At 40.1% G+C, this 25046-nt stretch overlaps 2 long non-coding RNA genes across 6 annotated transcripts in view; one reads left to right on the forward strand and one right to left on the reverse strand.

Annotated features, from left to right (window-relative positions):
• The window catches only part of LOC116450565, a 75023-nt gene that overhangs the window by 43359 nt on the left and 6618 nt on the right, over positions 1-25046 (forward strand). For 2 of the 5 annotated variants that reach the window (XR_004242835.1, XR_004242832.1), the window contains exons 2-3: positions 17818-17856; positions 24131-24248. This is a non-coding gene — a long non-coding RNA (uncharacterized LOC116450565). Of the gene's footprint in view, positions 1-17814; positions 17857-24069; positions 24249-25046 lie in introns of all 5 variants that reach the window. The other 3 variants (XR_004242834.1, XR_004242833.1, XR_004242836.1) reach the window with 3 other exon arrangements.
• LOC116450564 overlaps positions 1-25046 on the reverse strand; it is a 96321-nt gene that overhangs the window by 34287 nt on the left and 36988 nt on the right. The window lies entirely within an intron of this gene.

Here is a 25046-nt window from a genome sequence, read left to right on the forward strand (position 1 = left end):
ATTTGATTTGTCAGTGTTGCCTGATTGCCAAGAGATGTCACAACCACCTTTTCCCAGCACAGACATTCAGCTGCCAGGTTTTTCTCTTTAAGCAACTCTTGCGGAGCTGTAGTTGCCCAGATGAGTTTCCTCTCTTTCTTCCCCTGTGACACCTTTCCTGCTCTCCCCTAAATGATCCCCTATGTTTATATACAATGAATTTTCCAGAGCAGTGAGGACAGACTTCTTAGTGCAGCATCATTACCCCTTTGCTTGGCACAGAAGTAGAAAAGAGCTTGTCTGAGCTGGCAACCATCAAGCTTTACAGTCTAACAAGTTCCACTACTATAATGAAAATCCAAAGACCTGGAAACAATATACAGAGCTTCCCTGACTAATTTTATTATGCAGACACACTTAATAGCTCCTGTTACAATCACATTTATAGCAGGAAAACAGTATTGGATTGTGACTATCACACTAAATCGACATGGATTATCAGTCATTAAAAAGGAACAAAATTAGCAGCAAGCAGCAATATTTTACACTTATCAAATCTACAGCTGGTCAAGGTTCATTACAATACAGTGCAATAAAGTCAGGAAGCATTGGCTCATTCTACAGAACATTTAAATCTCTATTGTATTTGTGTAGGATATAATTTCTGATAGCAATAAAGCCTAATAAAAGTTACACCCCGATGAATAAAGTGTTAATAAATTGACCCAAGACATTTAAATGGCTAATTATATTGAGATAAAGGAAGATTCACTTGTTTCTATAGATTGTTTGAAGCTGTACTCTAACCAGCTAACTAACCAACTACAGAATTATTTTATTTAAATATATCTGTGATATAAAATATTCATTTTTCTAGCTCCTTTTTCAATAGATTAATAATTAATCAGAATTTCCTAACACATTTCCTATTCATCAAATGACTCATACCTCTCTTTAAAACTTCCGAGCTTTGCATAACTTAACTATTCCCCAGATTTTATTTAATTTAAAAGTATTTATCTCAACTATGTTTAGCTTTTCCATAGGCCATTTCAGCAATAAAAAGGGTACTTAATTATAAAATACCAAGTACATTGTACTATAAATATTGTACTCTAGTACAATACTTACATGGTATATAAAAAAACAGACCAAACAAGCACTGACCAGGTCAGGGTACTCCTGCAGGATAATTATTGTGATGGGCCTCCCAAGATCCTGAGCCTGACTAAAAAGCTGTCATCCTTTAAGTCTGAACCAAGAGTTACAGCAGACAATAATCCTACAACTCATTCCTTACAAAAAGTGACCGTATAAATTCAGAAGTTCCTCCCTTATCTCTGGGTGTTACAAGAGTAAATGCTCACACACATCCACACCCCACTCCCCCGTCTTTGGGCAGGGCCAGAGCCCAGCTCCACAGAGCACCGGCTTGCACAGGCATCCAGAGAGCTGTGGGGGTCAAGAATGGACTAGAGAGAGACAGAGATTTTATGAACAGAACTGAGGGAGCAGAGAGGACCTGGCTGAATCTTGACTAACACAACGGACAAAACCAACCAGCAGCAGGTTCACAGAACAACTTCTTTTGGTGTCCTTGATTGTTTAAACTACACCAGAGAGTTTTGGAAACCATTGGTGATTTGCGTCTCCAAACCACATTAGAGACAACAGTAGAGTAGTAACAGCCTCTGACATGAATGGAATTATCCACCAGTGTCACGGTTTTTCAGGGTGCTGGTTTCCAGATAATGGAGGAATAGTGACATATGTATGGAAAATGACTGGAGTGATAAAAAAGGGAGGCAAAATGAATAACCTTGTCAAACTCTGTTAGTAGATATAAAATCTTTCATTAGTGATCAGGATGAAAAGTAGCTGATAGTATTTACCATTTAAAAACCCTGTATATTTTTTAAAGGTATGAACACACGAATCACAGGCGGCTAAAATTTCATTTGCTACATTGCACTTACACAAACACAAAATGAAGTACAAACACGTCACAAAGGCATTTGGCACTCTAAGTCTAAATCAGTTTACCGCCTATTGACTTACAGTAGCTTGAGTTCGCAGGTCGTACATCTCTTGTGAAACTGAAGGTTTAAGATCAGGTACAGGAGAGGCAAACGCTGAAACTATAATTACTGCTGAAACAAGACCAACCTGCAATTCAATGCAAAAAGTCTGATTCTACATTCAAAAGCAAATCTAGCTCATATTGCTAAGGAAATCACACTGTGTGAAACATGCAATTGATATGGCTGTTGTTAAATAGAATTTGAAGTGTCAATAGCTGCAAAACCAGTATTTACTTTTCCCCCTTTGATGTTTTTTCAAAATTCTGTACTAAAATCCCAAAAGCCTAAGGGTGTTTGTTCTTATTCAAAATAGCTTCAGTCTCATCAATGCACTACCTTAATTCTTTGCATGCTCAGTTTCCTTCTTAAAAGATATCTGCATTGTGTGCTTTTGAAATGGGTTTCCAAGCAGGTGTTTGCTTGGAAATGCAGTCTGAAGCAGAGGGCACCAAGTGAGCCTCCCTGGAAACATCCTGCCTGCTGGGAACACTGGGCAGGCACAGCAGTGGGTCCCATGATGGAACCTGCACGGTTGTCTTGGATGACTCTTCATCAGTGCTCAACACAAATAGAAGGTTTTAAGATAGGTGCCATTACTCTGCTTCCCACTGATCATCTGCCTCTGGACCTCAGTATCCCACTCCTCATTTGTTTTATTAGAGCATAAATACTCAAGGAAAGGATTTGGAGGGGTCACTAAGAGGGTTGGGAACTTTCTGAGTGACACATAACTATCTTCTATAGATAGAGTGGAAAAATATTTTCACTTCCCCCAGAGCACACAGACATGAAAATTGCACTGTGCTGATTGCCCTGAAGTACCCAGCTCCTCTGGGGAGCCTGAGACAGGTTAAACATCTTCCTTCTCTATCTTCTGGAAAGCATCTCTAACTTCTCCAGCAGCATTAAACCATTTGACCTGCAAGCTACGTTAGAGATGCTCTGGATTGTCCAGGTTCATCCCAGCTACACATTAAGGATCTCCATTTTCCCACAGGAGCCTCTGTAAATAAGCAGCATGAGATCTTATCAAAACTTATTTCAAATATTGCGTATTTCCTTGTTTTTCTTAATCAATTGTAGAGTTTCCCTAGTTATTCAGGAAAGATATGCTATAAAGGTTAAGGTTTCTTCTGTCACATTGACCTGGCTCAAGACAGCTTAATTCCAGGACTACTAACAGCAGTTAAAACTCTCAAACTCTTGAAAAGCCAACTAATTGAAAGTCACTGGAATTATTCATAGCATTTGCAAAAAAAGGGTTGCACAATCTGTACTTTCTCCAGCAAGCCATTTAATAGCCATCAGACTACAGCACTAGAGTAAACAAAAATCATGTTCTAGAAGCACGCCCACAAAAATGAAGGAAGAGTCCCATGAGAAGTAGAGGAATCATCTCAGGGAAGACAGATCAGTTAAGTCCCTGAAAGGCAAAATGCAGTCACATTTATTCAAAGACGACTTTGATCTTTTCAGCTGAAGTGTTGTGAAGCTTTAATTTTTTTCTTGAATATCAAAATATTTTCATTACAGCCTCATTCCTTGAACATGGAGACTGAGAACTTCAACCTACGAAGACCTGTGGGTACTAGAATTTAAAACCATCCACTTGCACTTAAGTCAGTCCTTGGCAAATTCCAGGAGTTCTGTATGCTCAATTTATCCTCATCCTTACTCATTTATTGTAGGTAGCTCTTCTCAGCAAGTATACTACATATCCATACTGAAAATGTAATATTAAAGATGAATATTTATGAGGTGAATTAATCATCCAGAAGTTTTCCTAAGTAACCGGGGGGGGGGGGGGGGGGGGAATTAAAGCATGTTCAAAACTATGGCAGCAGTACTACATGAAATGCAGAGAGAGGCACAATTAGATGTGAGGAAACTGCTCTCAATGGAAAGGAGGAGCCAGCCTGCACTTTCTTCAGACTTAACCTACTCACAAGCATCTGCTTAATCTTCACTGGCTGCTGCTGCCACCTTGGCAGAAAGCGGAAATCCTTGTGTCACTGGAAAGCAACTCAATGCAATCTTCAGTCCAATTTTGTATCGGTTTGGGCCTGTGTAGCTTTCTTTATTTGTTTCTAGAGGACGCATTCATGACCTTTCTTGTAGATAAAGGCAGTCGCAGGTGAAGGTCAATTGGAAGAGAGCAGCTATCTGCTAACTTAAAAAGGTGTGCTCAGCCATGCAAGGGTTTTGCATGACTTGTCAGAGAAAAAGCACGGACAGTTCTCAACTGAAATCCAGCAAAAAGGAGGAGAATTTGTTCCTGTGGAAATGCTGGACTGCAGTACAGGAGGAAGATGGACCCTGTACAGAACCAATATACTGAGCCAAGTGCAGCACAAATTTGTACAAAGTTCTTAACCAGAAATCCTCAGCTGCAGCCAGCTGGAGTAACTTCACTGTTGAAAACAATGTCTTTCCATAGTTTCTTCCAGAAAACTCCTAAACCAAAACTGACTAACTTCAGAGAGGGCAGTTTATAGTAAGGAAGACCCAGTGTTGTGGTGCTGCCCAGCTGTACCACCAGCACTAAGTCTGTTCTTCTGAAAGGCAGATAAATTGCACACAGCACCACTGGGATGGACCTTGCTCCATGAACAGTCAAAGTCATAAACCAGCAAGAACTTCCTATGGGCCTTGGAACCACAGGATGTTAGCAAGGGCCACTAAAAATAATTGGATGCCAGCCGGGACTGAAGACACACCTTTTTCCTAACTTGCTTCAACTCTGGGGAATTACAGATTGTAGCTGAGAAACAGAGAATAGAAAACAAACAAAAAAACCTGCAGGAACAAAGAGATTAATGAAAAACGAAAGTAGAGGATAATGAATCAGAAAAAGGCATAACACCTGTTATGCATAACACCTAATACAGACCTGGTGAAGAATCAAATGAGAGCAGATTAAAAAAAAATCATAAATCAAACGTACTGGCTAGGCAAAAATCTCCTTCAAATTATAATGAAATTGGATGAGAAAATAGGGGACAAGGTAAAGTTTTTAATGGAAAAATGTTTATGCAGATAAACTATTGCAACAGCCAGTTTCCATCACTTCCACCCATCCCATCTCTCTGCCATGTTCCACCACATCATCTTGGGATTCAAATACTGACTTGCACAGATCTGTCATGGGTGTAATGGTGGTGCACACTGCAAGAATATATTATAATCTAGTGACAGTTTTGAGAGATATTATTCCTGCAAATCATTGCTGCAGAAGGGAAACCATGAGTTGGAAATATGCACACTGTCTCATCAGCAAGTTTCCAAGTAAAGGAACCCTTCAAATACTTACTTTGTTAATTAATCTAAATCTCAGGAATAGGAAGACTGTTGCTCAGTGCCTCTTTGGCATCCTTACTTGCAGTTTTCCTTGAATCACTAAGTCAGAAGCAGACTGTGCAGAGACACAGAGACAATGCACTGAATTCTCAAGGACAGACAATTCTCCCAGATTAAACAGCATTCACTCTCTGTCAGAAGCTCAGCTTCAAAATTGCCAAAGCATGAGGAGAATGAGGTGCTGCTTAGACCTCTCTGTGCATGACAGGATAAAACGCAAGACTTCTCTGCCTAAAGGAATCCAGATCATGAAATAATCTTTAATCTTTGTCCCTTCAAGGCACTCTCAACACCTGTTATCCTTGATACTGTCACAGGCAAAAGAAGTGTGTGGATTCATCTCAAGGCTGGTAATTATTTCAGCTAATTACTCATTTGGATGGGGGTATTACCAGCACTCCTTCAGGTACAACAGTAGCCACTTTTATTCTGGCTGATGCTTCACAAAGCAGGAGAGTTGCTGTTCCCCCTTCTCTGTTCCTACAGGAAGATGAACTCCCATGCTACTTAAAATTACTGCAGTGAAACAGCCTGGCCAACTGGTTAAACTCAAATCTTCAGCAATTCATTTTACAGTCAAACATCACTGGCTTCATTCAACCTTATTACACACAGCAGCAGCTCAGTGTTTGGTATCTTTCTAGAGGAGTGTATTTATCTGGTACTTCATTCCAAAACACCCTTTAGCTCTATAAATAGGAACTAGGTCTCTAACCAGTGTGTTTTAATTTGACTTTGTTTTTCCTAAATCAATGATGGTTGCAAATCACAAACACTCATGATAAACAGAAAGCAACACAGTCTGAATCAGGGATTTGGTGCAACTCTGCAAAGGCACAAAATGGGGGAAGTTCAGTTTTATGAGCACAAAGATGCCAGTGCAGTACCTTTTTTTGTAACTTCAAAACTATTACAGACAAAAAATCCCTTCCAGGCCCTTCTTGGGGCTAAATCCAACCCAAGTTGTTTTCGTGGTCCGCTGAAGAGTTCAGATTGCTTCTCCTCTACTATGCCTTCAGTAAGTACTTTACTCCATCTGCCCAGACAAAATCAAGCAAATGTTTCTCAGCCTTCAGCCAGGGTGAAAGTATCCAGCTGTGTTTTGGTGTGGAGACTGCTCATTCCTCTCAGTTATTAATTTCTAATTCATAGTGGTTTAAGGGAGGGCTGTGGAGTCTCCAACACTACAGATATTCAAAACTGGACTGGACACAGTCATGAGTAATCCTATCCAGCTCTGAAATTAGCCCTACTCCAAAGATTCCTCTCAACTTGAATTATTATGTGATTTTTTTTTATGATTATTGGAGGAATTGGTATCACTGGAGGGGCTCCTGCCCTTTTGCAAGACACAGATACAAGTAAGTCAGTCAGTTGAAGGTCACAAGTTTTTTTCCAGAGTGTGACTGCTGTGGGCAAGAGGGAGTGGGCAGGAGTACCTAGGACCCAGGCAGGGAAACCGTTCACCAAGCAGCTGGTATTGGATCAGAACACAGATACCATTCAGCAAAGGAAAGGCACCAGCACTACTGGTTCTGCTCAGCTTGAATTTCCATTCATGTGTCTGTACAAACAGCAGCACAGGTCCTTCAGCACTGCTTTTCTCCACAGTAGACCAAGCTTTTTAAAATTTATGTCTCATAAAGAGAAATAAAGGAATAGCATATTCCTCACTTCTGAGAGAAATTTCCTTAAGGATGCCTTCAAAATAATAATCAAAATATTTTTTTATTGGAAATAGGAAAAAAATATTATATTTATTTATTTAGTTGCCTTTAGTTTTCTAAATGTTAAATTACATAAAAATACAGTACCATATAAACCAATCATTTTAATGCACAATATAGCACATTGCTTTGATTTTCCTTTCTAGTACTCACCACTCGGAGACTGCTTCAGGTTCTTAAATAATTGGGAAGACAATTGTAGCCCCTCAGATTCCAGTGGTCATTAGCAGCTAAAGATCCTAAAGAGCTGCACTGCTCCGAGCAGCAGAGTGATTTTATACTCTTAAAGAGGCAATTAATACTTCTGTATTGTTTTGTTCTCGTCAGTTGGAGAATGGTCTGTGCTTTGGCAGAGGGCATTATTTATAGTCTGGTTTGCTACCGAGCAGGATTCTTTGCTGACCGATTGATGTCTTCTGACATGTCTGACACAGGAGGGACACAGTATTGGAAAGAGAGAAGTAGCAAATAGTCCATCCTTTGAGAGTCACCAATCAGCACCACAATCCCTCATCATTAGCATCAGTGCCACATTCTCTACAGCATCTAGTTTTGCCTGGAAGATAAATGCACAAGAGTGGGATTTTTTTTATACTATATTTAGGCAATTAATATTATATCACCTCATGTGTCTCTTCAGGACATGATCCTATAAAATGAACTCTGCTCCCTCCATACTTCCAGCACACATTCTGACAACATCACAGGAATTCCTTTTTTTTTTCTGTTTACTGTCTACAGTATAGATTCACTGCCATTTGATCCTCTGGCTGTTCTTTCATAATGCTGAATGCAATTATCTACTGCTTGTAATGGTTCTGGTCTTTTAATTGTTCTTCATCTGTTAGCTGGTCAAACTGGAGTGAATTGTGGCCACTGCCACCCGTATCTGACCCTTTCAATGGGAATTCTCTCCCACTGACGTGTGCCTAGAGTATTCCTAGGCACCCTCAACCTCGTCCTTTAATTGTTATCCTTATTCTGCTCCACTTTCTGCTCCTCTGCCCCCTGAAGAAGAACCTTGAGATGCACAAAGGAAAGCCCTGTTTCTTCCTTGCCAGGAGAACTGCTTTCTCTTTTCTGATCTCACATGTACAGACATCACAGTCTCCCAGCTCCAATGCCTTCCTCCCTGTTCCTTGCCTTCCATTTCTATTAGTTAGCTGGAAGGATTTTCTGGGATCCAATCTCCCAGTGGAATGCCTGTATTTTCTCTATACCTCACCTCGGAAATTGTCCCTTTTTTCTTCAGCTATCAAAGATTTGGTTGGTATCCTCAAGGTTCTTCAATCTGGTCTGTGTTTGGATATTACTGTACTCCTGTGTGCTCAGTGGGTTAATCAGATACACTGGCCAAAAAAGCCCAGGAACGCAGGCACTTGCAAGCAAATGCCACAACATCTTTGCTCATCCAGCCAAGTCATAACCATACCCTCATGGTTCATAGGAAGGGTTTGAACAACAGATGTCCCACATTCCTGCTCGCATTAGCTCCTAAACAGACACACGGATACCTTGTGATGGTGTTAGTATTTCAAAACTGTTTATACCAATAATTACAGGAAGATGACTTAAGCAGATATTTTCACAAATTTCATGGAGCTTGTTTTACCTGAGCTGTCACATTTTGGTAATTCGAACTTTCAGCTTGCTGAACTCAGGTACCTTTTTTCTTTTCATATGGCAATATGGTCTTTCTGTCCCTGGATAGACCTCTTTCCCTCACCATCTTTCACTTAACCTTTTCTTCTTTTCCTGACCAGCATATAAGCAAAAATATAGAACTACTGGATTAACAATGAGACAGTCTACATTACTTTGCTGCCTTCTATTGAAATATTAAATATGGAGACAAATCTAAGATCATAATTACATAGCAGCAACAATAAAGGAGGCAGTGCCTGAACTGGCTGCATTAATTAGACTTGCCAAATAGTATTATCTAATTTGCTAATATTTTGAAACCAAAGTTTTCTGTTAGCAACTGCCAAACTCATAATCCTGAGGAAAACTGCCCGTTTAAAAACATCTGCATTGTACACCTTAGTAAATGGGAATACTGAAAACCTCATGCCCTGTAACTTGTTAATGTGATACCCTGGCATTACAGAGTGAAAATACTTTGACAACGTTAATGTGTCCTTTTCCAGTGTAATGACTTGGTGCTTAAAAATGAATGTTTTTCTACAACATGATCCCTCAGCTCCTAGCAGAAGATTTCGGCTCATTTTAGAACACATGATGAAGCATCTTCCTTGTTATAATGTGACAATGGCACTACTGAGCACAACAATTTGAGCCTGAATGTACCACTGCAAGACAGAAAAAATCTGAAGAGGCAATTCCACCTAGAACTATGCAGCAAATGCATAAGAAAGAGGAAGAAGAATGATTAAAGATGCATTAGCACAGTCTGACAAATAAGGCCCTTGACAAAAGAACCCTTGGTACTCTTGTAGAAGGGGAACAGCAGAGATTATCTGAGTGAGACACAGCCAAAGAATCTGAGGGGGTCTAACGAAGTCTCACATTTTGAAATACTTGAGATGAAAATTTATCTGTTCAGACAAAGTCGATTCTAAACAATTTCACTATAAAATATATAACTTCTGAATAGCGTTTAAAGTCTAGGAAAAAAAATGCTCTTTTCCTAATTACCCAACCCAAGTATTAAGTTTGGCACGTAGATGAACCAAAAATATGTTACACGTGACCCACGTACTTTCATTTCAGATAAATTAACATACAACAAACGGGTTCGATGCCTCATGCCAGCTCATAACACACCACTTTTTTACCAACTTGTGTGTTTGGTCTCAACTCCTGATCAGAAAAAACCCAACCACAAACACCAGCAGTTAGTGAGATTTTGATTCAGCCCGGGCCGGACCCCTAATAATTAGTGTGCCTTCAGAGGGAAGCAGCTGCTTGGATCTTTTCTTTCGGTGTGGACTGATCTTGGTTTATGAAGTACCTTTAGAGAGACTGCCCCAAGGAAAACTAAGCAAAGCCATATCTGTATTTGACAATTTAAACCCTCCTTTTTAAACTCCGTTCTCCCATGCACTATTTTCAAAGAATAAACACCACACTGAAACTCCTCTGCTAAACAGACTAAGCCATTTTCTGTTTTCCAAAACTGCAGGAGAACCCATATGTGGCCTCATAAAATGACTGGTCCCTTAACCTCTATCCATGTGATGGAGCATTACAAGCACCTGTACACTGGCTCCTAACATATTTGGTAGCGACCTTATTACTGTTTGACAGCCTTAATTTAAGTCTCTGGACTTCCAGGAAGGAATACATTACTGATTGCTGAACCAAGTTAACCAGTTCTCCACAGTCTCAAAATGAAATTAAGACTTATTAAGATTCAAATTGGGAAAGACACCTGCTATAAAAACATAATCTGATGAGTTTCTATAAAGATCTAAAGTACAAATTTTTTTAAAAAGCACACATTTTACATCTGGTTTGAGATTTGCAAACTGCCATATTAAGCTATCACTTGCTTTTGCACACTGCATGGACCCTTCAGAACAGTAAAATTATCTGTATACACAAAGATGGAATCATTCTATTTTAAACAGAATGCAGTATTCTTTCAGCTTTTGTAAATCTGAAAATCTTCTTGCCCCTTCAGTAAATCAGCACTGTGCACAAAGCTGCACTGAGTGCCCTCCTCGGTACAGGGAAGCAGATCCGTGCAGATTGCAAGCCCCAGTCATTAGTAAGTTCTGCATCGTTTACTTGTGTTTCCTACAGAATTAGCTTGCGAAAAGCGTGGGAGATTTCAGGAGTGATGAACCACCACAGCTCCCCTGGTTCTGCTGCAGTGGATGAATGCTCAGCACCCTGGCATGTCTCACAGGGATGCATAACCAAACTGATCAGGATATTCCTGAGGGAACTCTTCATTAAATCCTAGCCATTTATAACACTAACTGATTACTAGAAATAATTACCATAGCAACCACTGCACACCATGCATTTGCTGGCACCACCAACAGTGAGTCTTCTGTGGGGGGGGAAGCAGAAGGGAAACAAGTCAAAACAAAAACTTCTACGCAGGTTTGGCATAGTCAGTCACAACTAGATTGTTTCCCTGTATTTTATTTTCATCAAAAGATCATATCCTATATTAAGGATACTGCTTCAAACAAGCAGCAAACATTTTAGCATTTAGGAATACAACATAGTGTGTCAACACTTCACATGGCATTGTACCAAAGCCCTTTGGTGCTTTTACATACAGGAGCACTTTACATGTTCCAATCCTTCAGATCTCCCTTAGAATGCCAAGGCAAGCTGACCTGCAGCTGAAGATGTGAGGAACCTGGGTTTGTTTGGCTTTTTCCTTTTCCCCTCTGTAGCAGAACGCCGATGTCATTCCCATTTAAACCTAGACACTCAAAAGGCATTTAGCGGTCATTTAGTCCCAGTATCTTAGAGGACCTAATCACAGAAAAAAGAACACAATTTCCCACCCATAAAAATGGTGCCTAACTGCTTTATTGCAAACATACTGTAGACTGTGACATCCTTAGATGCTCAGAGCAGTGGAACCACACAACAGATGATGAAGACGGATGTAGAACCAGGGCCAAGAGAGTCATACAAAAGACAGACTGGGGGAGTTCAGATCTAGACAAGACATCTTCCTTAGTGTGAAAAACAGAAGCAGAAATGCACTGGGGACAGCTCAGTTGCCTTAAGCTACCTGAGCCATCATCATCAGATGATAAAAGGCTTCAAGATAAGCCTTTATGCTCCTACAGGGCTCACCAAGAGCTTTTTTCATTATCTCCCAAGGCCAAAATCTGTTTCCGCTGGTCAGGATTTCAAAGACCACAACATCAGCTGTGCGAGGCCAAACTCTAATACCTTGTGAAATATCTAATGTGTCCAAAGAGACCTAGACAATTTTAGCTGACCAGTTAAGGTTCCATCTGTTGTTTTTAATGCCTAGTTATCACAGAACAGGGAACAAGACCTGGGGCTTGTGGGGATGGTGTTTATCATCTGCACAGAGGAGAGGAACTGCTCAGCTGAAGGTTGTCCAGCCAGTTCAAACACATTCTTACACTTCGCAATTTTGAGGCTTAGCAAAATAACTCTGGAGTTTCTGGCCTCTGAAGGCCTGGAAAAGTGTGTTTCATTGGGAAGTTTTACAATATCAATTACAGCTTTCAAAGAGCAATAAGGCAAAAGGTTCTGCCCCCTTCTGAGCTCCTCCCCTTTGTTAAGCTTTCCCTTCTTTTCTACAGGAAAAAAAAGTCACTTTACAGGATTAAAAAAAGCAAGCAAGTGAAACCCTGGGGGCTGGGAGACTTGGACTTTAAAGGACTCTGTAATGAACTGTTTCATGGTAGTTAATCACTTTAATCGTGCTTCCTTTCCTCAACAAAAGTTTCCCTGCCTGTACTCTCCAAGTGATCTCCAATCCTTCTCTAATACAATGCCCAGAGGGTTAGAGTGTGTTCCAGCTCTGGAACATTGGCCTGAGCAAAGGGCAAAAATCCCTTACTCTTCTGGCTGATTCTTTTCTGAATTCATTCCAGAATTACCACCACATTTTAACTCCAGCACCATGCAGAACATGTTTTTACTATCAGTTACAACAGGCTCTTACTGTACTGCTCTTCAGTCATTAGCTTTCCATTTTATATCCGGGTTTATAGTTAAAAGTTTTTTTAAAATGCATTATTTTTAAAAAACTTTGGATGAAAACTGGATTTCTTTCATAACTGTAACTCTTTTTATTTTGGAAAAATAAGCTTAGGATAAAAAAAACAGAAATAGGGATTTGAGACCCACTGCAATGGTTTGGGGAAATAGGAGAAAGAGAGGAGAAAATGTCTTATGAGTTTTGATCTTCTGTCTTGCTGCCAAAGGAGATGAGAGTCCCAGTAAATTGCTGTGTGCACCTACACAAACCTGATCATCAGTGCTTTTCTGCAATGGGAACAAAGGATTCCTGTTAGTAGTGGGAGCTCATTGACCTCTTTCGGCATCTGCCTGACTCCCCTTCTGCAGTGCTTGGTTTGTACACAATATAATGCACAAGCTTTCAGGCATTCCTCAGTATTAATGAACAATTAACACTGTGTCTATTTAAGTCAGTGATTATCTGAGGGGTTCCTATTTTCAAAATAGTTTCTTTTAAACTATGTCTATCTTCAGTCCTATTTTGAAAACAACTTTTAGTTTATTATCCCAGTGGAATAAGTGCATCTCTTGTCCACATTGAAAAGAAGCCATTTCCCTCCAAACACTGTAAAATATCTGTTCACATAGAAATAAACACTGAAACTTAGAGCAATGTCTTTGCCTCCACAACCCCTTCCTACCCCCACATTTTCTTCTTGACAACTACTAAAAATAAATGTAAAAGTAATCCTAGTTTTTATTCGAAGCTATCTCAGCTTTAAAAGAACCTTCCAATAATGATTGAGGCTATGATTTAAACCCATAGGTAACCCCTGAAATCTGCTTTGAATAGCAACAAATTCCTAACAATATCTTGAGCGCTTGTAGCGAAGAAATCTAATCTCTGAACTCCTAAAGGTCAAGATTTACTGCCTGGTAATATGGCTCAAGTGTAAATGCTCTGTAATGCTACAGCAGGTGATTGCTTTGCTCTCTAGACAGTGTCAATTTTGCCCAAGTAGCAGCAGATGTGTCTAGCGTTAAGCCAGAATGGTGTCAAGGGCCCTTCTTGAACAGAACTGCTTCTCAGAGAAACTGGTCCTAAAGCCCCAGTCTATTAAGACCATACCCAAAAGACAGACATTTAAAACTTAAAGGATGCTGGAGAATCAAGGTGCTTTAGAGCTCTAATGTTTCACAGTGCAATATCCTGGAAGAAGAAATTCTCTTGTGATACAAATGCATATCCTCAAATCACACAGCTGCCAGTGCAGCTGAAGTAACTTACACCAGAAAAGTATTTGGCTCTGAATATTCTTCATTCCAAACTTCTTCCTCCTGAATTTCTTCAGTGAGGTGCTGCCGTGGTGTCACAGTTAATGTCACAGTGCTCCCACCCGTGGTACTCCTGCATCCCCTGGCTCCCTTACCCAGGCCGTTTATGCCCAGTACCTATGGCAGCTATGAAATTCCAACCTAAATGTACTTTCTGAAATAATTTATCATTGCTCTGACTTCTCCAAGCTACAGAGACAAAAAACAAAGACTTCATTACATTAAATACTGCCTGTTTTGTTGTGATACATTCTAAGTCCAAGGATAAGAAGATAAGGAAAGCATTCCATTTGCAAATAAAGAGCTGTAGTCAGTCTGCAGAGGATCCAGTGCACTTTAGTTCTACTTATGTAAAAGAAGCAACACAAAAGGATTCCAAAATCAACAGCAGAAGCTCCTCACACACTTTCCCATATGGACACTCATAGCTGTGTAGCAAAGCAGGCTGGACCCTTTCCCAGCAGAACTTTTATCCAGCTGTTGATACCCCTTCCCACCTTGGTGCTGCTGGACACAGATACTCCAAAGGCCTCAGGAAACACAAAACAAGCCCACAGTGTTTCTCATATCTGCAGTCTCTGAAGAATATCCATGGAGAAGTTTAGGACAGCTTGAGGGCCAGCTAAAACCAAGGATGGCATTGCCCAAGAGCCTGAACTTGGTCTTAACTTGCATAAGTTTTCCTTCCATGCCTTGGTGTGGACAGATGATACTTCTGAAAGAGACGATACTAAATACCTGTACCTGTGCTGAACAACATGGAAACAACTTGGCTGCCAAAATGGAACTTAGTCTGTTGAACAGGAATTTAAGTGGAATATTCTCTACTTGTTACAGCGATTAAGTTGCCCTGCATAACTTGAGATTTTCTGGTTTTCCTCCAAGAACATTTAGAAAAGGTTTTCATAGGATTCAAACATGATTAATAAATGTTTTGACAGCTGTACACAATGAGAATTCCAACAAATCATTTAGCCCATTCTCTGATTTTACCCAGCGAATAATTTTTTGCACTTCACATAATACAGTTTCTCAGATGGGGTTGCTTTGTGCTGACTTGGCATACATTTCACATCTGTAATTTATATCTGTAGAGACTTAAGATACCTAGTAGGCTTTTACACACCAGTTTTAGCTGAAAATCAGTATTACAGTGACTGAGGTCTTTACAGAAGCGTTGTTTCTGCAAGTCTGAAGCTTGATTTCGGGCTTCCCAGGAACAGAAAATAATCTCTCCCTCAAACTTTTCATGGAGGGCAGTAAGCAGCCTTTAGAAAAAGCTCTGACAGACTCAGACTGTGTTTATGTGCAGAAGTCATACTGGGACAACGTTAAAAAATCAATGTAAAATCCTAGTGCAAACAACAGAGTTTAAAATTAATTACATTGGCTGAGTTTCTGGCTGTAAATCATACGAGTAATTTCACTAGTGCTACCAGAGTAGGCATTCCCGCCAGACCTCAATGGGAGCTTACTCACGTATATCATTTGAAGTAATCCTTTTGAGGTCTTATTTATGGATTCATGGAAAGCACGATGCCATCCAGCCCCACGCTGGGCATGCTGTCATTAAGCACTGAATGGCAGAAAATGCAATTTAACTTCTCTGAACAGCGTCATTTGGAATAGTCCCAGGAAAACCCAGCATAAAACTAATTTCTAGCTGCATCAGATATGTAAGTATTTACAGAGCTCTTTGTAAACATACTGCAATTAAAAACATTTAATAGAGAACAAACCCACTTCACCATATGGCAAATCATCTTCAGTTAAGGCAAGAGAGCCTTAGTGTCTGACAAAGAGGGCAAGAGAGACAGCCTGTAAATTCCAAAGACTTGACAGAAAAGGGCCCCCCAAAATAGCTTATCCATGTTGGAATTGTGATGATGACATAGAAAAAGTAGCCCCAGGCCTCAAATCTTTGCCATGGGATACAAGGACACCTGTAAAAATCCCTGTGTAGGACCAACATATCTTATATGAAAAATAATTGCTTTAAACAGCAGGAAGTGTGAGGTGCAGCATTATCCCAGAATATCACAACCTGTTAGTGCTTTCAAGAACTGCGTCAGGAGATTAATCTCCATCTACACAAGGTTTTCTCTCAAGTTAAAAATTCACATGCAAAGTCAGCATGGAGGAAAAACGCTTACAGTGGAATGGAAGATATACCTGATTCCTGTAGCAAAACTCTTGGAGTCCTCCTTCAGGATACATTTGGTAGAAGGTAATAAAAAGATGACTCAGAAGATTTAACCAAACTCTTGAAATTTCTCAGAAACACAGATTTTTCCAAACAAAGTATAGGTTTGATTTTTTTTAAAAAACACAGAAATTTGATATGTCCGCTTAAAGAAAATTAATACTCCATTTGCTACCAAATTGAGTGCTGGAGTCCCCAGTTGTGTGCAGAGCCCCTGAGTGACCCTAGCTTTTCAAATCAGGTCTCATACAAGTTGAGAAGAGGTTTTCAGGGAAGAGATGGGATGTTTATCATTCCCTGAAAACTGCTAATGAACAGCAACACCTAAAATGATAGAAATCCTAGGCCTTTGATTGCCAGAGTACAAAATAGCTTGGGGGCCACGGTAACCACAGCTGCAGCAGCAACAGCTCTCCCTCTGTACCACATAAAGCAAATGTCTGCTGCACAGGAAGCGATCACCAGGAGTGCCAGGTTTCAGTCAACTTCCAGAACTCCCTGGGGCAGAGGTTCAGAGGGTGAGCTTGGTCAAGCAGGGATGGCCAATGCCTTGCAGAAAGTGCTGCAAAATACACAGAGAGAACAACAAGAACTGGAACAGGCAGGGCCTAAGCCAACAGAGGGAGAAGCCGCCTCACTTCGTCCCCTTGCTGGCCTGCTCTTGTGGAATTTGTGAATCTGCAGGGAAGCACATCTGAACACACTTGGAGTGAGGCTTGGCACAGCCAAGAACACCCCTCCAGAAGCCCAGCTTAGAACCTGCAGTGATACTGGTGACCAGAAGTACCTGTACAGAATCCATTTTTAATGTAACTTTTACAGGGTGTCAGAGTTGTCAAATGGCTCAGAAACACCTGAGTAGTCTTTGGTGGATTAAATGCTTTCATAACAGGTTGAAGTTGAGTGACATTTTTAAGCTTCAATTTGTCCTAAGTGAACCAATATGCAAAACTAATGAGATCATAAATTTTTTCCTCCAGTTAATGTACTAGGTAGAGGATGGAGAGCAGAGAGAGGCAGGAAAATGAGAGGCTGCCCAAACTCGTGAACTTGATTAAACCCATGTAATTGCAACAAGAATAAGACCCACAGAAGCAGAACCATTATTTACTGGGCTACAGTATCCCCACCGAGGACACAGCCTTCAGCTGCTCTGCCTGCCCAGGGTCCAGACTAACCCAGTGCTTTTAAAGTTACAGCAAGAAGCTGAAACATAGGGTTGTTTAACAAGAAAGCCACATCCTTTTTTTTTTTAAGGTTCAGTAAAATAATGTGCTGCTGTCGCAACGCAGTAACTGCAGTTTTCTGTGTATCATCTTTGTAAAGACACAGGGACAGTCTGGCAATGACTGTCACTGCAGGAGGGCCAACAGGTTACATGTGTGCACCTCCTGAATTGCTGCTGCTACAACTGCAGCAAACAAAGTGCACGAAGTGTCACTGCAAAAAGCAACATAACCTTATACCTTATCTCTGTCAGCAGATACCACGCATCAACAGAGACAGACTGAAGAAACAGCAGGTAAATACAGACGAAACCCATTCAGAGTGCAACGCTTCAGCTACTGTGTTACAGTAACCACATGTATCAGAGCATGACACCATCTCCGCCAAAATTCTTACTGTTTTTAGTCCTTACAACTCTCATTTGAGATGAATGATTGGCATTCTCCAACGAAAGGTACTTTTTTGATTATGCATACATACGCAGACCAACTTACCAAAATTAAACCTATGCATATTAAATTGCTTATTATGAATTGCTTATTATTATTATGAAAATGCTTATTAAGAAAAAAAGTACTTTGTCTTAGTACAAAATGGCTACTTGAAAACTAACAGCTTATTTCAAAATTTAAGTTCAGTAAGCCCACACCTTGGCACATTTGTAAAAAGGCATCCACCAAAATCCTGTCCTTTCCTGGGAGCAGAAGTACCAAGCACTGCCACAAGACTCCCCTCTGCCAGATGGGGAATGGACTGGTGTTGCACAAGGTGTGCTGCCGCTGTTGGGAGATAGGGACATGCAAGCACTTAACGATCTCTCTGCCTTGTAGTTTAGCTTGGAAACTCTGCAGCCCTTGGAAACCCTGAGTGTCCAAGTTGGGAGTTCTTTTAGTTGTTTAGGGGCTCCTCCCATCTCACCAGTCATAGAATAGAGCAAATTAAGCATGATGCAATTGTGGTGTTATTCACATGGTGCTTGGGGAGGACGATCAGGTTTTGAGTTCACCAGGACTTCAGACATGTGTAAGATAAACACAAGACGATCAAATTCCATGTTTGTTTGAAAGCTAATCCAGTTTCGCTAAATATTCCAGTATAGGCTCATGCTAATTAAAGTGGAAACAGTCACATTTACTCACTGCAACATCACCTCTTTGCAATTCTTCCTTAGGGACAGTCAAAGTAACAAGTCACAAGGAAGCTGGAATTCCCAACCAACCTGACTTGAATATGTAGACCTGTAGGTCTGATAACAAGAGTCACTTTTCTGAGTCCCTTTCAACAGATTTATAACACCTCCTATTTTTCTCATATTTCTTTACAAATTTCTTCTTTCCTTTTCACAGCTCAGTACTGAAAGAACACTACACAGCAGTCTCTTCAGCTGCTGCTTCTTTCCCTGTTAGTTAACACTGGTTTGAGTTTCCCTAAAGAACAAGGTTTGTGTGTCTCATATTCATAATTAAGACAGAGAAAGGAAAGTCCGTTGCCTGGCAGGCAATCCTACAGCACAGCAAACCAGATCAGTCCCAGATTCTTTTGTGAATTCTGCTAAATGAGATACAGCAAGGTTCTCAAATCTAAGCTCCAGCCTGTGTCTCAAATCCTACTTTTTCTTTTAAAAAACCAAGACATTTGCATTTTTTTCATAGTGAAGTTTGTTTTCAGAGGATTACATTGAAAAACACAAGGTCCTCAGCCTTCAGCAATGTGGGCAAAGTTCTTAAGAGACAAAGTTAAGGCAATAATGTTAAGGAAACAAGACTTTCCAGGGAGTAAAGCCAGACTATAACACACTGCTATTGATGGATGATATTTGGTAGCCTTCACCTCCCCCATCACCCAACAGATAGGATTTCACATTCTTCGTATTGACACAATTCTTACCTTAAACACACCTTTTCCCTGATAACACCTCAATTCTTAGATTGTTCACCTGCAGATCATCTCTTTGCCTTGTGCTGTGCACCACTGGCTATTAAGGATTGGAACGAGACCAGCCTGTTTCTATTATATCCTTGGATTTGAATTACAGAAGTGTTGTAACTCCCAGCATGCAACCACAACTGAAATGAGCTAGTCCTTAATTAAACAGAGGTTGAAGCTCATTGTTTAATTAAACAGATGTAAGTGCCTAATCATTCAACTATTCCAAGCATACAATGCATATCATTTCATCTCCCCACCCACACAATGAAGGCACAGCTCTAAGACTTCACTGCAATCATACTATTTCAAATAAGCCAGCCTATGCTTTCAACAGAAAAGAGAAATTTCCAGTGACTGGATAAACATGTAAAAGAAGAGTGAATGGGAATTTACTGAGAGAGCCATTTCCAGTAAAGTGTGTGTGAAATGAGAATCTCTCTATGGAGCAGGAAATAGCCCTGCAGCACACCCACACCTCTTGGTTTTTCTGACATACAGAGGCCACACTATGAAAGGCTTTCCAACACCATGAATGCCTTTCAAACAACACTGTTGCAATGTAGGATACCACACAGATCCTTGTTTGGGCAAAGAGGATGAATTTTCCTCAGAACACTTCCAGAAAGCCCGGGCTGTGTGTGCACACATCCAGGCAATGCCTCAATGATCTACGAGGGGAACCAACCTACAGTGCTACAGACTCTGCCTTGTGTGTTCCAGGGGAGATGCCTGACATCAGAGGACATAGATCCTTTTTGTGCAGCCATCATAAGATTGTTACTTTCTGGAGCAAAAGAATTTATCTGAAAGGAGTTTGCTGCATGAAGAGAAAACCAAAACTGATAGGTTGGGCAGTCAGCTTTTTACCCAAACCGAACAGATCCAATTGTTTATGAGAAGAGCAGAGGGAAAGAGATTGACAGATTCTCCAGATTCTTCAAGCCACCTGGCAAAACCAGGATAGATTCCAGCAGGGATTAAAAAACATGGACTGGGAATCTGTATTATAATATTTAGCAGTGAAAGGAGCCTAAGACATAGGCAGAGAAGCTGTAGGTACAGTCCATGTTTGACAGGAGAGTCACCACAGAAGGACCCGTGTGACTTTGTGTCCAACCACTTGTTTCCACCCCTTGTGCCAGTGGCTGCTGTCCTGTCAGGCTGCACTGTGGCATGCACTGAGGGTGGCAGTGCGACAGAAAGAGTAGCCCCTTGTCTCCGTCATCCAGTGATTTCAATGTCAAACCTGTGGTGCCAGCTGATAGCCCAGCACAAGAGCATTTGTTAGCTGGATCAGGTTTGGCTGAAAATAAAAGTCACTGGCCCAGACCAGTAAAGCACAGAGAAAGTGAAAAGATGAGGAAGGTGTTAGGGATAGGGTTGGTTTCTTAGTTTTGTAAGACAAATGCAGATTTAAGAATTTACATCAGATTATTTGTATTGTTATCATTATTTCAAATGGCAGCTAATTTTTAGGGACTTAAAAGTGAACAGTCAAGTTAATTGTTAATTGAACAGTGTTGTTCAGAGGACAGAGGAGATAGCAGCCTCACCATAGCAGTAACAAGAAACAAAAGTAGAAGAAAAAGAACTTCTCAGGTGAGCTTTACCAAAGGCTTCATAATGCAGACCTGCCTGTGCCCAGCATTAGCATCTTGACCTGAAGGCTCAGAGTTTTCCTGGCTGCAAGTACCTAAGTTTTAACTCAGACAAACATGTGGACTGTTCACTGTTTCCTTCGAGGGGAGGCAGGATCAGACATTTTCAAGGGAACAGAAGTCACTTATTTATAGTATCAAGCCTGTGGCCTGACACAGCCTGGATGTCTGACAATTCAATAGTGAGCAAATAGCGAGACAACCCCACACTGAGGAGAATGTGCAAGGACTTACCACACCTGGAAGGAGGGAGTCCTTTATGCTCTTACTGCCCAGATAAGCAGCCCAGGCGTTAGCCCTTACAAGTGTGTGAAAATTATCTGAACTTTTACAGATACCCAGCTATGAAGTTGATTACTGAAAAAGCACAAGACATGCAGCAATTACTTTTCTGAAACCACGCATCAGGTGGGAAATAAAAATATGGAAGCTGTTACATGGGGGAGAATCAAAGACATTTGAAAACGAATTGTTCTAGCTCAGCTTTTCTGTTCCTCAGTGGTAACAGGGTCACATTTGGTGGCATGAGTCTTTCCACGAGAGACTAGATAATTTTGAATAGGTTTCAAAGTGAATACTACAATGCAATCACATAGGTTTTTTCCCATCTGTATCACTTTCATAGGGGAAAAAATATACCAGGTAAGAATTATTCCACAATGGTAAATTTGCAGTCTTTGTGTTGGGTTTTTTAGCAGACTGTAAAGTAAAAAAAACAGAAATTTAAACTTCATATCAGCCACTGCTAACAAATGACTGTGTGCTGCCAGTAATGTTGCAAAGTGACAGGATTCCTGTTGTTAAACTTGATGAGCAGCAGCATCAACAAGGAACATGTAACAACCAGTGAACTTTCCACAAAGACACTTTGCTTCCCATAGATCTCCATACATAACCTTTACTGGTCTCAGAAGGATCATTACATCCATTAGACTGTGGACTCAGCACTGCTTTAGCTCTTAAGTTAATACAACTGAGACTTTTTTTTTACTTTCCTATTGGGAAGTAGCATGTGCAATTTTAGTGATTTCTTAGATCATTCTATAAGTAAATCAAATATTCTTTCAAGCCTAGTTATCAAAATTGTGTCCTTTGATACTACATCCTCCATCAAACTGCAGTAATCCAGATCAACACATTTTAAACCTCCACTACCTCTCCTAATATCATTCTAGCAGATAGAGTAATTAAATTTGTACATTTTTTTTAAGTCCTACTCAATAAATCTGAATAAATTAACAACACATTACTAAGGCTGCTACATTAAATTTGCATAGTGCATTTAATGAATATGCAACCGCAAGTGAAAAGGTCTGCTACTGTGAACCTTCCACATTAGCATAACTACTTCCAGCATGTTTCTTAAATAATGCACTCATTTGCACATCACTGACTTGGCTAATTCTGACTTCAGTCAGGGTAGCCTTGTAATTAAGACTCTTGCTTTAATTTTTAATGAAGTTTATGTTACATCAATCCTGACAGTAATGAGGGGACATGGAAACAAAAAGGCTGCTAATAATTAAATTCACAAACCAGTTTGAGGGATAATAATTCCTGAGGAGAAATTACATGACTAATTATTAATTAAATATTCATACTATTGCAGGGCCATCTCCCTTAACTGCTCCTTCTTGTTGGTAATAATGCTGAGATGTGGATGCCTCCTGCAACCATTCTGATTTTAAGGTCTTTGGTTAATTTTAGTGCACCATTAATCAATATGACACAAAAAATAAAATTGCTTTAATTGGTATCACTTTATTGTTTCTAAATATTACTACAGTTGGTTTAGTTGTGTAGAATTAATCTAGTTAGTCGGTGCCCATTTTATGGCAACATAAATCCAGTTTATATCCATAAACTTCTAATGGCAGGACAACTTGACCTTTTTTTGTAGCATTACTGTTTACAGATAATTACACCAACTCTTTAAAAGGTTGTTTAATAGCTTTGCATTCATCATAGTAAAATGAAAAACATGCATATTATTTAACTCCAGACTGTTCTAAGAAGGTCTCAAAGACCCTAATTTACCCCTGCTGAAAAGTAAGCAATATTAATTTGTGTATTTTTAAGAAATCTATGAGAGCTTTTCCTCAAATGCATACAAACAGATCAAAAGTGTTTATGTATGGATCTCTATTCATCTTTCACACATTTTACATGACATATGTAACACAGTAACAGCCCTTCAATGACATCTTTCACAGAAAGAAATATGTCAGTATGTGGGTTTTCTATCACACATGTCTTGAATTGATAGTTTTCCAATCTGTCATACATAAATGCCATAAATTCACATAGGAATTAGCCTGATTAATCCCAATTTACATCAACATTTCTATCAGCCAGGATTCTGCTTACTGAAAGTGTCATAATAAACCTTTAGGATTACATGTTTACTAAAAGAAGTCCAATTTGTAGGAAAGTTTAGCAGAAGGAAAGAAATTCCTTAAATGAAACTTACTAGTCACCAAACTCAGTTGGACCATGGATTTGTTTTAAAGTGTAAGTTAGTGCTTTAAAGAGGGAGTATTTTGCATAGCATAAAATTGATTCTCAAATTATTAAAAAGACATAAAGCATATCCTTTTATCCTGAAGGGGCATTTGGAAATTCTGAACCAGGGCAAACATTTCATTTTTCTAATAATTCAAACCAGTTGATTCATCAAAGTGAAACAAGTCCATCACCATACATGGGGCAATGATTCCCTTTAGCAAGCACTTGTAACATTACTACAATCTGACAGGTTTGTAGGGCATTATTACTAGCTCTGATTTGTACCACTCTATCCCTTTTACTAAATCTTAAAAATCTTTTTAACTTTTCTTTTTTCCTCTACTCTCTTAAACTAACACCTGAAGGCAATTTAAATATACCACTCCATAATGAAACAGCACTTTCATTCTCTCTAGAATTAAGACGTCATTATCAACCATCTGTTCCTGATCCTACTCTCTATTTCTTCCATCAAAGAAATAATTCCAGGCATGAAACACCTCATTGGAGCAACAATCACCTGAAACTCCTGGAGTGCTGCAATCTGAGGGTCAGCTTGGCTTGCAGGGGAAACAGCACTTGAAGAAACTTTCAGGTAACTTGGTGTCACTTTATGCAGCAGGTGAGGAGAATTCCTACTGGGACTTTCTCCCCATTCCCTGTCTCTACAAGCAGCACCATTGCATTGCTACCTGTGCTCCCAAGAGTGCAATATCTGGTACACAGGACAAAAGGCATCTGCAGTGTCCTCAGGTCAAAGCCCAAGTTTAAGGGCCGAAGATACAGGGCTCATACTGAGCCATCTCCATGGAATTCTTGGATTCTGAACTAGGATTTAATGGTAGCAGCTGGAAAAGCACAATTGCAGTTGAGCTTCTCTGAACATCACCAGCAGTTTTACAGTTTTACACACAGAAGCTGTGTGTAAAATTTGACATGATTTGCTTTCACAAATTTAACATCCTTCTGCAACAGGATAACCACCCCGTGGGAGGGAGAATCAAAAAGGCAAACTTCATGGGTTGAGATATGAATGGCTTACTAACTAAAACATAATACAATATAATAATCATAACAAAAAGGAGGGCTAGAGAGAAATAAAACCCAAGAGAAAGAGCTGTTGTACAGAACAATTGCTCACCACCCACTGACTGACAGCCAGCCTATCTCTGAGCAGCAATCGGTGCTCCCCAGTCAACTCTCCCCATTTTGTGTGTGACATTCCACACCTTGGAGCATCCTTTTGGCCAGTTTGGGTCAGCTCTCCCAGCTGTACCCCCCACCCAACATCTTGTGTACCTTCTCCCTGGCAGAGCACGAGGCCCTGGAAAGTCCTTAATTTAGTATAGACATTACTTAGCAACATCTAAAACATCAATGTGTTATCAACATT

Source organism: Corvus moneduloides, chromosome 13 (genome assembly GCF_009650955.1).
Source record: "Corvus moneduloides isolate bCorMon1 chromosome 13, bCorMon1.pri, whole genome shotgun sequence".
Taxonomy (NCBI): Eukaryota; Metazoa; Chordata; class Aves; order Passeriformes; family Corvidae; genus Corvus; species Corvus moneduloides.